An 11,473-nucleotide genomic window follows, 5' to 3' on the forward strand; every position below is an offset into this window, starting at 1 on the left:
ACCTTTACTTACCGTAACTATCAAAGATTCGTAAATTTCGTATGTTGAAAACCTTAGGATCGGGGGGAATGAGAATGAAAAAACTAATTCTTTTGGTTTATGTGATCTTAGTGGCAATATTCAGACTAATGAAAGGTTTTTTTAGATTTTCATCCAATTCTATTGGGTTCATTCTTCGGCATGAATGTAATGAAGATGTCTCAACGACCACAAATGGTGGATCTTAAATCTATTGCCAGAATTAGGGGATTGCAATGGCAGAACCTCGTCTATATTTTATTCTACACAAAGATATGAAATGTGTATGTATGATCCCAGGAAACACGTTCAAATACCTATAATTTAGAAAATGTTCAAACCTTTGATGTTCGATCCTTTTCCAACGATACGTCCTATTGCTTTACCGTCGCTGGTAGACCGGACTCTAGGTTGTTGTATATAACAAAAAACTTTGTTCAATCTATCGTTCAATGTCGTATCGTTGTTGATAAATCTCTTATGTAGTTAGTTTATGCGTCTGTGACGTTATGTGTTTTTGTTTGTCAGTTTATGTCTATCTTTCTTGTGATGCCGACTTTTAGCGCTACACCCAATCAGATTCTTTATTTCATTTCGAATATGTAAGCTACTTTTCGGATCTTTTCCAGGTGATTGCTGATGTGATTATAACACATTTGGCACAATTGAAGTGCCGGCTTTTGTATCGTAGACTTTTAGTTACACGGTCTTATCCCGTTGAAGTCCCTTTGCATGTTTTCCCAAAGGAAAAAAAGCTTTCAGAACTACCTTCGATCGAATGCGAGGGAGACAGGATACGGCTTATATCCCACCTCCACGTGATTTCTTTTGACCAATGAAATCACGAGAATCTTACTGATGCGGGATAATATCAGTTACACGGTCTTCTCGAGATGAGATACGGGATATACAGAGTCAGTAAAAAAACGTATTGGTGCCGAGGCTTACCGAGTCCCAATACTGTTTTTACTGATTCCTGTATATCCCGTATCCCACCTCGAGACGATCATGCAACGGATTTATCCCGTTGAAGTCCCTTTGCATGTTTTTCAAAAGCACAAAAAACTTTCAGAACTCTCCAAGCAGATACTTACATTAAAGAACGAACTGTAAAAGTGGGATCTGTGAAAGTGACATTTTATAGCATTGCAATTGAAAGTCTTGCTCAATACATATAAACTCAAGAAAAGTAAAAGTCAAAATAACTTTTTATGGACTTGTTTTTTTTTTGACTGTATCAAAATCGTTATTTTTCACCTCCATCACTAATTGTAAGATAGCCATGAAACTTTTAAAGCTAGAAAGACGTCATTTGCAGAGTAGTTTAAGATAAGATTGGTTCTTCCATTTTTGAAGTATAGAGATGTTTAGCATTAATAGGCTTACTTCAATATTGGTCTAAAGTTAGGAGTAGTAAATGATTCGATTTAGTCCCTCCAAGCAAAGATACAAAAAGTCATCTCAATTTTTTAGATGTTGCAGTTCAAATATGAACTTAAAACTTTTGATATGGGTGCTTTTAGGCCTTAGCCGAAAAAATTCGGAAATTCAAGAGTATTTGATGATTTGAGGGGTCATTTTCGATTTCTTAGAAAATGACATTTTCTCCATTAGCTTTATTTACTCTTATAATTTTGGGGGTTTTGCTTGCGGTTTGTCTTTTGAATACACTATAAAACATTTTTACGGCAAAAAAACTCTTTTGAAGAGTGCCAGAGGATTAATTATAGTCCTGTTATTTTCGTACAGAAAATATGTTCTTAGTAAAGCTTTGGACTAATTTATCATATTTTACTCCGAAATACTCTGGGAAAAAACATTCAAAAACTTTCTAATAAGTCTATTAAGTAAATTTTTTACTGATTCAACAGCGAAAAATGAGTGCCCGATGATTAAAATGGTCCTTTTTGACAAGACCTAGTTTTTCCGTGACTACTCCCTTAATCTCATCCAAAACTCTTTAGCAATTATGAAGATAGTTAACTATAATCGACATTTTAAGAGCACAGTAGCATATCACGGAGATTTTGGGAGTAATCCTTGATTTTCTGGTCCTCCCTTTTCTTTAAAAAAATATCACTGAAAATAAGCAAATAACGGCAAACCTTGCGAAAAGATAATACGCATACGCATGAATATTTTCGTTGAAATTTAAATTTGCCCCATTAAAAACTTGTGATTACAATAATATGTTATCTAAATATAATAATGTCCCCTTCTTCAATATCATATGAGTGAAAAATGATTTAACATGGTCTCTAAACTCAACCGCCACCAAAATAATCTCTGACCTACAAAATGTTTCACATTCCTTTCCCACCGGCATACAGGAAAACTGGGAGGCGGGAGGCGGGAGGCTGAACCGGGAGCCGGGAGTCGGGAGGCTGAAATCGAAAGTGGGAGGCGGGAGGCTGAAAACGAAAGTGGGAGGCGGGAGGCTAAAATCGAAAGTGGGAGGCGGGAGGCGGGAGGCTGAAAACGAAAATGGGAGGCGGGAGGCTAAAATCGAAAGTGGGAGGCGGGAGGCTGAAATCGACAGTGGGAGGCGGGAGGCTAAAATCGAAAGTGGGAGGCGGGAGGCTAAAATCGAAAGTGGGAGGCGGGAGGCTCAAAACGAAAGTGGGAGGCGGGAGGCTGAAAACAAAAGTGGGAGGCGGGAGGCTCAAAACAAAAGTGAGAGGCTCAATTATAAGGCCACGCACAAACGTTTTTGGTCAAGGGATAGGTAACAAAGAGCTGAGAAAAATCAGATCATTTATTTTTTATAAACACACACAATCCATCAAAAAAAATATTTCAAATAGTATGTTATCATCCATTTCCGTTCAAAAAAAGTGTTTCCCCGATATTTCGGCAAAACATTCCCTAACGGATTTCTAGAACCTAGCATCGCTTATGGCTAGCGCTATAAGCAAGTATCAGTTGTTATTCTGATCGGAATACTCTCAAATGATTACGCCAGTATCGACAAAATAACAATGAAAATCCTGCCTATTGTTTGTATGCGCGAATGAAAATGTTTTACGCAATTACATTACGTCATTTTTTATTACTTTTTATGGTAATATAAAAACACTAGCCGGTACCCGGCGTCGCACGCCGGTTAAGCTGTAGCTGAACGCACTAAAAGTCCTTTGGATGTTGAAGCTGAGCTGGCTTAAAAAGCGATCAAATAAAAAAAGAAGAAATCTCTACAACGTTTAACTCTAACCTTCCACGGGTGTCTTATCTTTTAACCATATTTGGATCGTGTACTGCCTCCCCCCCCGTGACATAATTTTTTGTTTAAGTCAAAAGTTATAAAAAAGTATCGTTTACTGTATCGCTTCACTCGCGTTAAATATGCCGTCCAGTTTAAATGACAATTTTTCAGGAAAAAGTGGGAAGGTCACAAAGAATAGTGCAATAACTCTTTGTTTTTTATCAGATCGAGAAAAAAATAAGACAATTTAAAGTTGCTTTTTTAATCCCTTGGCATAATTTTTCGAATTTAAACATACAAAATGACAGACTAAACGACGACTTGAATATTTTTATAAGAAGAAAGAAGTGAACTAATTTTTTCTTATGCTTGATATCGTCCTTTGAATGCTGTTGTTGTCCACAACCTTTTTGATTTTTATGTTTTGATTTACTTTTGAAATATTCTTTTCTATGAAATGAAATTGTTTTGTTTTGAAAAGAATTCGAATGTCATTTATAAATACGATCGTTAAATACATTCGAAAACATTTAAAACAAAAGAATAGAGAAAAAGACAACTCTGGGCAAAAATTAAAATTACTAAAATGTAGATGGGCCTTAAATTTCAAAACAAAGGCTGAATAAAGTCCAAACCAAGCTCTATCCGATCTTTTGCAAATGGCGCGAATCCAATGGAACAAATTTGTGGAGCAAGAGACTAAAAGTCATAATTTTAAAACACAAACAAAGCGAAAACGAAAGTGACACACAGACACACAAAGCACCGCTATTAATATATAGATTTGCTATCACTTATCAGATTCGAATAATTAGCTCAGTCGGTAGAGCATTAGACTCAAGGTCTCATAGTCCAGGGTTCGATTCCCCCACCCGTATTTTTTTTTCTTTTCTAAACTAATCTATCCACAGGGATCAAAATTATTTCAGACCTAATCAAAAATATTGATTTTTCAAGCACGGAGGTCGAGAAATTTATCTTTTTAAATAGCAGATCTTGTTGTTGTCCTTTAATCTTTTGATACTTTTGATACAATTTTCATCCAAAATCTGTCTTTGAATCATAAAGTTCCAATACACTTTCCTCGAGATATACATGGGGGGGATATTGGCAAAAAGGGGTACGGATGCTCCGGGGGGGGGGGGTACTAGGTTTGCGAGGTGACAGGTATGTCCGAGGCAAAAATCGAAAATCGCCCCTTTGAGAGACAAAATTTTGATGATTTTGGGACCTTTGAGAGATTTTTTCCCTAAATTTAGTTTAAAAGTCTGTACTAGACGGACACGTTCCTCCGCCTACTTTGAAGTGTTAAAAATTGGTTGGCTAGTCAGACAGGCTAATAACGTTTTTTCTGAAACAAATATTCTTTTGACACTTTTTGCCGGACAAAATCGGTTCGGAAAAACTGGAGCAACCTTCGATTGCCTTATCGGACTTTTTAGCTGTTGGACTAGAACATGTCCCTTACCAAAACTCAGTATACTTTAAGTATATTCTATATTGTACTGCAAGTATACTTTCAGAGGTACTAAAAGTATACTTTCAGTATATATTGTGATGTTATAGAAAGTATACTTAAAGTACTAAATTTTTGGAACAATATTCCATATACTTTAAGTATACTGCATGGAAATATACTTCAAATATACTGCAAAAAAGTATAAATAAAGTATACTTTTATACAAATTGCTAGTATTAACCACATGGCCGCACTTAAAACACATTCTTCAATGAAATTTAAAAAGTTCATGCCTATAAAGCTTATGAATTTGAAGAAGTTTTAAAACCAAACTCCTATTAATCTGGTAACATTGAAGGTAAAGTAACTGTCAGTAACATTGAAAGTAAATAATCTTAAACGCTCTTAACACTTAAGCAGATAAAGAAAATCCGTATCCACTCACATCAGGTTTAACTTAAACTACCTTAACTCATCATGCTGTCACAGACTAGTATAATCACAAACAAGATTCATTACATTCACATAGTGCACCATTAGTGGTCCATTAGTTTTGAATAATATACAGGTAATCTATATACTTACATAAGCAAGGTCGCTGTACATCATCCATTAAACCTTTGCTAATTGTTAGCAAACACTTCATCTTCAAATTTAAAAATGTTTAAAATTTCAACTGTTCAAAAAATGGTAAAACAAAGTTCTCTCACAACACCTACACACATTGATGTTCTGATGTTATGGGAGAATTTTTTCATGTGTTTCAAAGTTTTTATGAAATTCACTTCTTTTTAGAAAAATCTTTCATGCATGAAAATTAACAAAGGAAAAATGATTTCAAAACAAATAAGAATTTTCCCTCTCCAAGGGCAGTATACTTAAAGTATACTTTTTGATCTAATGCACCCAATTATTTTTCTTTTTATCTTTTTTTTCAAAAACAAGTACAGTAAAGTATAAAAACAGTATACTTTTCTTATACTTTCTGCTCGCAGTATAAATGCAGTACAAATTTTTTTAATTTGAGTGATGCTTTGATTTTGATAAGTATACTTAGAGTATACTTTAATCCTTAAATTTGAGCAAAAGTATGAATGCAGTATACTTTCTATATACTGAAAGTATACTTTTCTAGTTAATATTTTGGTAAGACTTTTGAAGACTCCTCCCCCCAGTTTGTGAAATCATCATTCTGAGCAGTTTTCCAAGAGAAAAATAAATAAAATCTGTATTTCCAATTAAATAAGACAGGCTATGAATTTTCCCATAGGAAATTGATTTTCTGTGTGTTTCTCAAGGGAATTATAATCTTCTATTTCAAAAAGAAAAATTCAACTAATGATTGCTCAAGGAATTTCAGTTATTTTGTATTTTTTGCAAGGGAAATCCACAGGGATCAAAATTATTTCAGACCTAATCAAAACATATGATTTTTCAAGCACGGAGGTCGAGAAATTTATCTTTTTAAATAGCAGATCTTGTTGTGTCCTTTAATCTTTTGATACTTTTGATACAATTTTCATCCAAAATTGTCTTTGAATCACAAAGTTCCAATACACTTTCCTCGAGATATACATGGGGGGGATATTGGCAAAAAGGGGTTACGGATGCTCCGGGGGGGGGGGGTACTAGGTTTGCGATGGTGACAGGTATGTCCGAGGCAAAAATCGAAAATCGCCCTTTGAGAGACAAAATTTGATGATTTGGGGACCTTTGAAGAGATTTTTTCCCTAATTTAGTTTAAAAGTCTGTACTAGACGGACACGATCCTCCGCCTACTTTGAAGTGTTAAAAATTGGTTGGCTAGTCAGACAGGCTAATAACGTTTTTTTGAAACAAATATTCTTTTGACACTTTTTGCCGGACAAATCGGTTCGGAAAACTGGGCAACCTTCGATTGCCTTATCGGACTTTTTAGCTGTTGGACTAGAAACATGCGGATGCATGACTTTTGAAGACTCCTCCCCCAGTTTGTGAATCATCATTCTGAGCAGTTTTTTCCAAGAGAAAAATAAATAAAATCTTGTATTTCCAATTAAAATAAGACAGGCTATGAATTTTCCCATAGGAAATTGATTTTCTGTGTGTTCTCAAGGGAATAATAATCTTCTTTTTCAAAAGAAAAATTCAACTAATGATTGCTCAAGAATTTCAGTTATTTGTATTTTTTGCAAGGGAAATACCTTTTCTTTCAAAAGAAAATCAATAAAGTGCTGTGATTTTCCTTGGAGAATACGACAGAAATGATTTCCTTTGGAAATAGCATAGGGAAATTATTTTCCTTGAAAAACGTGAAATTGATTTTCCCTGGGAAAGAACGGAAAAGGAGTTTCCTTGAAAATACGCAACAACTTCCTCAGAAGTGATTTTCCTTGGAAAATACGATCTAGTGATCTCCGGAAAATACGCAATACTATTTTCCTTGGAAAATACGCAACAACTAATTTTCCTTGGAAAATACGCAAAACTATTTTCCTCAGAAAAACGGACCAGTGATTTCCTTGGAAAATGGTCTAGTGATCTTCCTTGGAAAATACGCAATAACTAAATTTTTTGGAAAATACGCAACAACTAATTTTCCTTGGAAATACGCAACAACTATTTTCCTCAGAAATACGGAACCAGTGATTTTCCTTGGAAAATACAGTCTAGTGATCTTCCTTGGAAAATACGCAATAACTAAATTTCCTTGGAAAATACGCGATAACTAATTTTCCTCGGAAAATAAGGGACAACTAGTTTTCCTTGAATTAATTATTTTAATCTTCTTATCTTCTAATCTTTCTTATCCTTTCAGGCTGACCTTCCAGCACAGCTGGTTTATTTCCTTTAATCCTAGGAAGCGTTTCTCTTTATAAAAATAATTTTACATAAAAAATAGCATGCTTTTTTTCGAAACTGCTGATGCAAGATTTAATTACAAAAAAAATATAACATGATAGTTTTCGAGTTATATATATTTAGTGCAATCGGCTCTTGCATTTTGGAAATAATCTAAAATCATTTTTAAGAAGTCAATACCTTGACAGGGTTAAAATTATACAAGTCATGGCAAAATAAAGGTCTCATGATAATCATTGTTCAACTTCTCTTGCACATCAGCTGCGTGGCCGAGTGGATAAGTCGATGAAACGGCAACTTAAGGGTAATGATTATAGAGAGTTTGAATCCTATACGGATGCGACGAAAATTGTGTTATTTTTGTCTGTTTTGTCACATTGATCAAACTTTTTCTGGTTTATGAGCTCTTATTGATTATTTTGAAAATTTCCGTTAAAATTTTAAGAAACAAAAATTGGGGGGGGGGGGGCAGTCAGGCAAATTGACCGACGCCGCGACGGGTTCTGCAGCGGTTTAGGCTATCTTGATATTCCGATGGCGTATTGGCGGCCGCCCACGCTAAAGCTCTAAAGGAGCGGACCAATATAAAATATGCCGGACCTTTAGAGCAAAGCGTGTCGTAGCATATTTCCACATCTGGTACCAGATAACGGTTAAGGGTATGTTTTCCAATTTATCAGAAATGCACTGTATGGGTGGACTTTTGATAAATGCACTGTAGGTGCGATTCTAAAAGCCAATTTTTTTGCCGCACATACTGTCAAATGGTAACCCCCCCCTCAGCTCAGCTCAATGCAGTTTGATTCAAGTACAGTATTTCAAAATGAATCAGGTTGATTAGCGGGTGGAGAGTCAAGAGTCAAGAGTTATGACTTTCCCTTGTCTTGAAAATCTAATGGGTTCCAAAACTTTCAACTAAAAAAATGCTAAAAAATCGGCTTTCGTCTTTTTTTATTATATCTTATAAACACTTTTTTCAGAACCACGATGAAAAGAAAAGCAAAACTGACTGAATATACTGCCAAAAAAGTGATTGACAGGTCTAGAAAATGATTGACAGGCCCGGGTTAGATATTTCCGTGAGCAATCTCGTTATATTTATCAAAAAGTAATATACTTGTGGAAAGCCCAATTATTCTACTTTTTCGAATGCTGTGTCATGGAATTTTTTTTTAACAATAAATGAAACGGGGTTTCCTCTGATGTAAAACAAACCAACCTCGAGTCCTATCCTGAAAAATTGACATTGAGCGTAGAAAAAAGACAAATGAAAGTATTTTCCTTTTTAATTCATATTTCCAATAATTAAAGACTAACTTGAAAACACCAAGAGTGAAATGTAGCTAAATGATTAGAACGCCTTGCGACTTAGAATTTTTTTTCAAAACTGAAAATTTGACCCCGGCTTGAACTACCAAAGCCTCTTGTCAATGATTCTGAGCTCGGTACGCTAGCTATGTACTATAGAGCCGATACGAAAACGCGTAATTCAAAAATCCTTATAAAAAACACTACTGCATATACGGGTGAACTGACCTTGGACCTCATGGGCTAGGCTAACTGTTTAGATCAATTACATACTCCAGGCTCCGTAAGGATCCTTATTATAATTGAAAAGGCGTATACTAACAAACGATACGGAACTCGTGAGAGTGCTTTTTAAACCGTTGTCTTTGTTTATCTTCACAAGATTTTGTTTATCTTTGCAACTTGGTTCTCGCCTTTCGTCTATTCGTTTTCAGCCTATATCACCTTCGATTTCAGCCTCCCGACTCCCACCTCCCGCCTCCCAGCTTTCGTTTTCAGCTCAGCCCGCCTCCCCACTTTTCGTTTTGAGCCTCCCGCCTCCCCTTTCATTTCAGGCTCCTGCTCCCACTTTCGTTTTTCAGCCTCCCGCCTCCCACTTTCAATTTCAGCCTCCCGGCTCCCACTTTCGTTTTCAGCCTCCCGCCCTCCCACTTTCAACTTCAGCCTCCCGCCTCCCACTTTCGTTTTCAGCCTCCCGCCTCCCGCCTCCCGCCTCCCACTTTCGATTTCAGCCTCCCGACTCCCGGCTCCCGGTCTATCAGGGGGGATCGGGTTCAATAATCCGAAATGATAAGCCGTCGTCGAACATAGAGGTCGTCGTCGCCGCGCATAGAGGCCGTGGTCGGACATAGAGGTCGTCGCCGGACATAGAGGTCGTGGTCGGACATAGAAGTCGTCGTCGAACATAGAGGTCTTGGCCCAATTTTTTTCGGTCTTTATTTTATAAGTTCTGGTCTGGAAATTTGACAACACAGTCTTCAAAATAACACCTTATCGTATTTGTGTATAGCAAAGTCACGGCAGAACGTCGTCTTCTTCGATAACATAGAGGTCTTGGCCGGACATAGAGGTCTTGGTCGTCGTCGAACATAGAGGTCTTGGCCGGACATAGAGGTCGTCGTCGAACATAGAGGTCTTGGCCGGACATAGAGGTCGTCGTCGAACATAGAGGTCTTGGCCGGACATAGAGTTCTTGGCCGGACATAGAGGTCGTCGTCGAACATAGAGTTCTTGGCCGGACATAGAGGTCTTGGCCGGACATAGAGGTCGTCGTCGAACATAGAGGTCTTGGCCGGACATAGAGGTCGTCGTCTCAGGACTGAAAATTACTTTTGAAAATTAAAACTTATTAAAAGGTACAATAGTTTCGGAAAATTTTACAAACTGGTCCGTTTAGTACTAAATATCACCTAGAACCGTTTTTCGGTATATTTTGCCTTAATTTAAATTTAAACTGAATTTCCAGGGTGCTTTCCTATTTCAACAAATAGGAAATAGGTGGGTGAACTAAAATTTTGTAAATCAACTTATTGGTAAGCCCAGGAAAAACAGCGGATTGATCTAGAAAAATACTTGCGATGCACATTTTTTATAAGCAACCGAGTTGCTAAGGGCTCAGGCCTCAAAATGGCCCAAAAAAATTAAGCAATTTGCTTAGCAATCCTGACGCCTCAAATCCAAATTAGCAACTTTTTTTCCTCAGCAATAAAAAAAACTCGGGCACAATTTTAGAAGAGAGCCCCTTGCAAACATTCGAAAGATGCCTTTACTGTCCATTTAAATTGAAAAATTGTCGAAAAATTCAAAATTGTGCTTAAAGGGCTCTGACCATAGTCGGAAAATTGATTTTAGTATCTGAACATGAAAGTTATGTTTTAGATTCTTTAACACTTTTAACAAAGAATTGCCTTTATAAATTGCTTTTTAATCAAATCCCTTAAGAGTAATTAAGAACTTAATTGCAAAAATGACGTTATGAACTTTAAAAAGACGTTAATAATATGTTGCATCACCTTCTTTTATAAAAAGTGCTAAGTTTTAATGGGTAATTAACCTTTTTGTTTAGAAGTTTTTTCAAACTGTCCGCAAAGAATTGAACTATTTTAAATTTTGCGGAAAATTTTTCTAAAAAGATGTGTCAAAAGTTATGACTGTTTTTTTAAGCAAAATCCAGATGAAAAATTGATGAAAATCCACTATTTTGAAGATTTTGAGACAAAGAAGCATTTACCAAAATTTTCCGCAAAAATTTTTATTGTTCGGTAAAAGATACACCATCTACTGCGAAAAATTTTTCAAAATGTTTTTTCTTCGCCGAAACTAAGCTCTTCAAAGTTGAAATACTCTTCCTCGCAAAAGTCTTCATTTTCTTCTTCATCACATTTTTTCAATGTAATTTTTGAATTTTCAGATTCAGGCATAGTTTGTCTAACAGAAAATGTATAACATGCCATAGTTTTGTTGGTTACATCAGTCAGAAAACACATTTTAAACACGGCAATTATGAAAAATTCACTATGGTCAGAGCCCTTAAGTTTGAAAATCTTTTGCCCTCCTGGATTTCGAAAAATCCTTAGCGAAAAATGGAATTGCTTTTTAAAAAATTTGTAGACTAGGAGCTATTGACGCAAACGCCATTTTGACCA

Source organism: Clytia hemisphaerica, unplaced genomic scaffold (genome assembly GCF_902728285.1).
Source record: "Clytia hemisphaerica strain Z4C2 unplaced genomic scaffold, Clytia hemisphaerica genome assembly, whole genome shotgun sequence".
NCBI lineage: Eukaryota > Metazoa > Cnidaria > Hydrozoa > Leptothecata > Clytiidae > Clytia > Clytia hemisphaerica.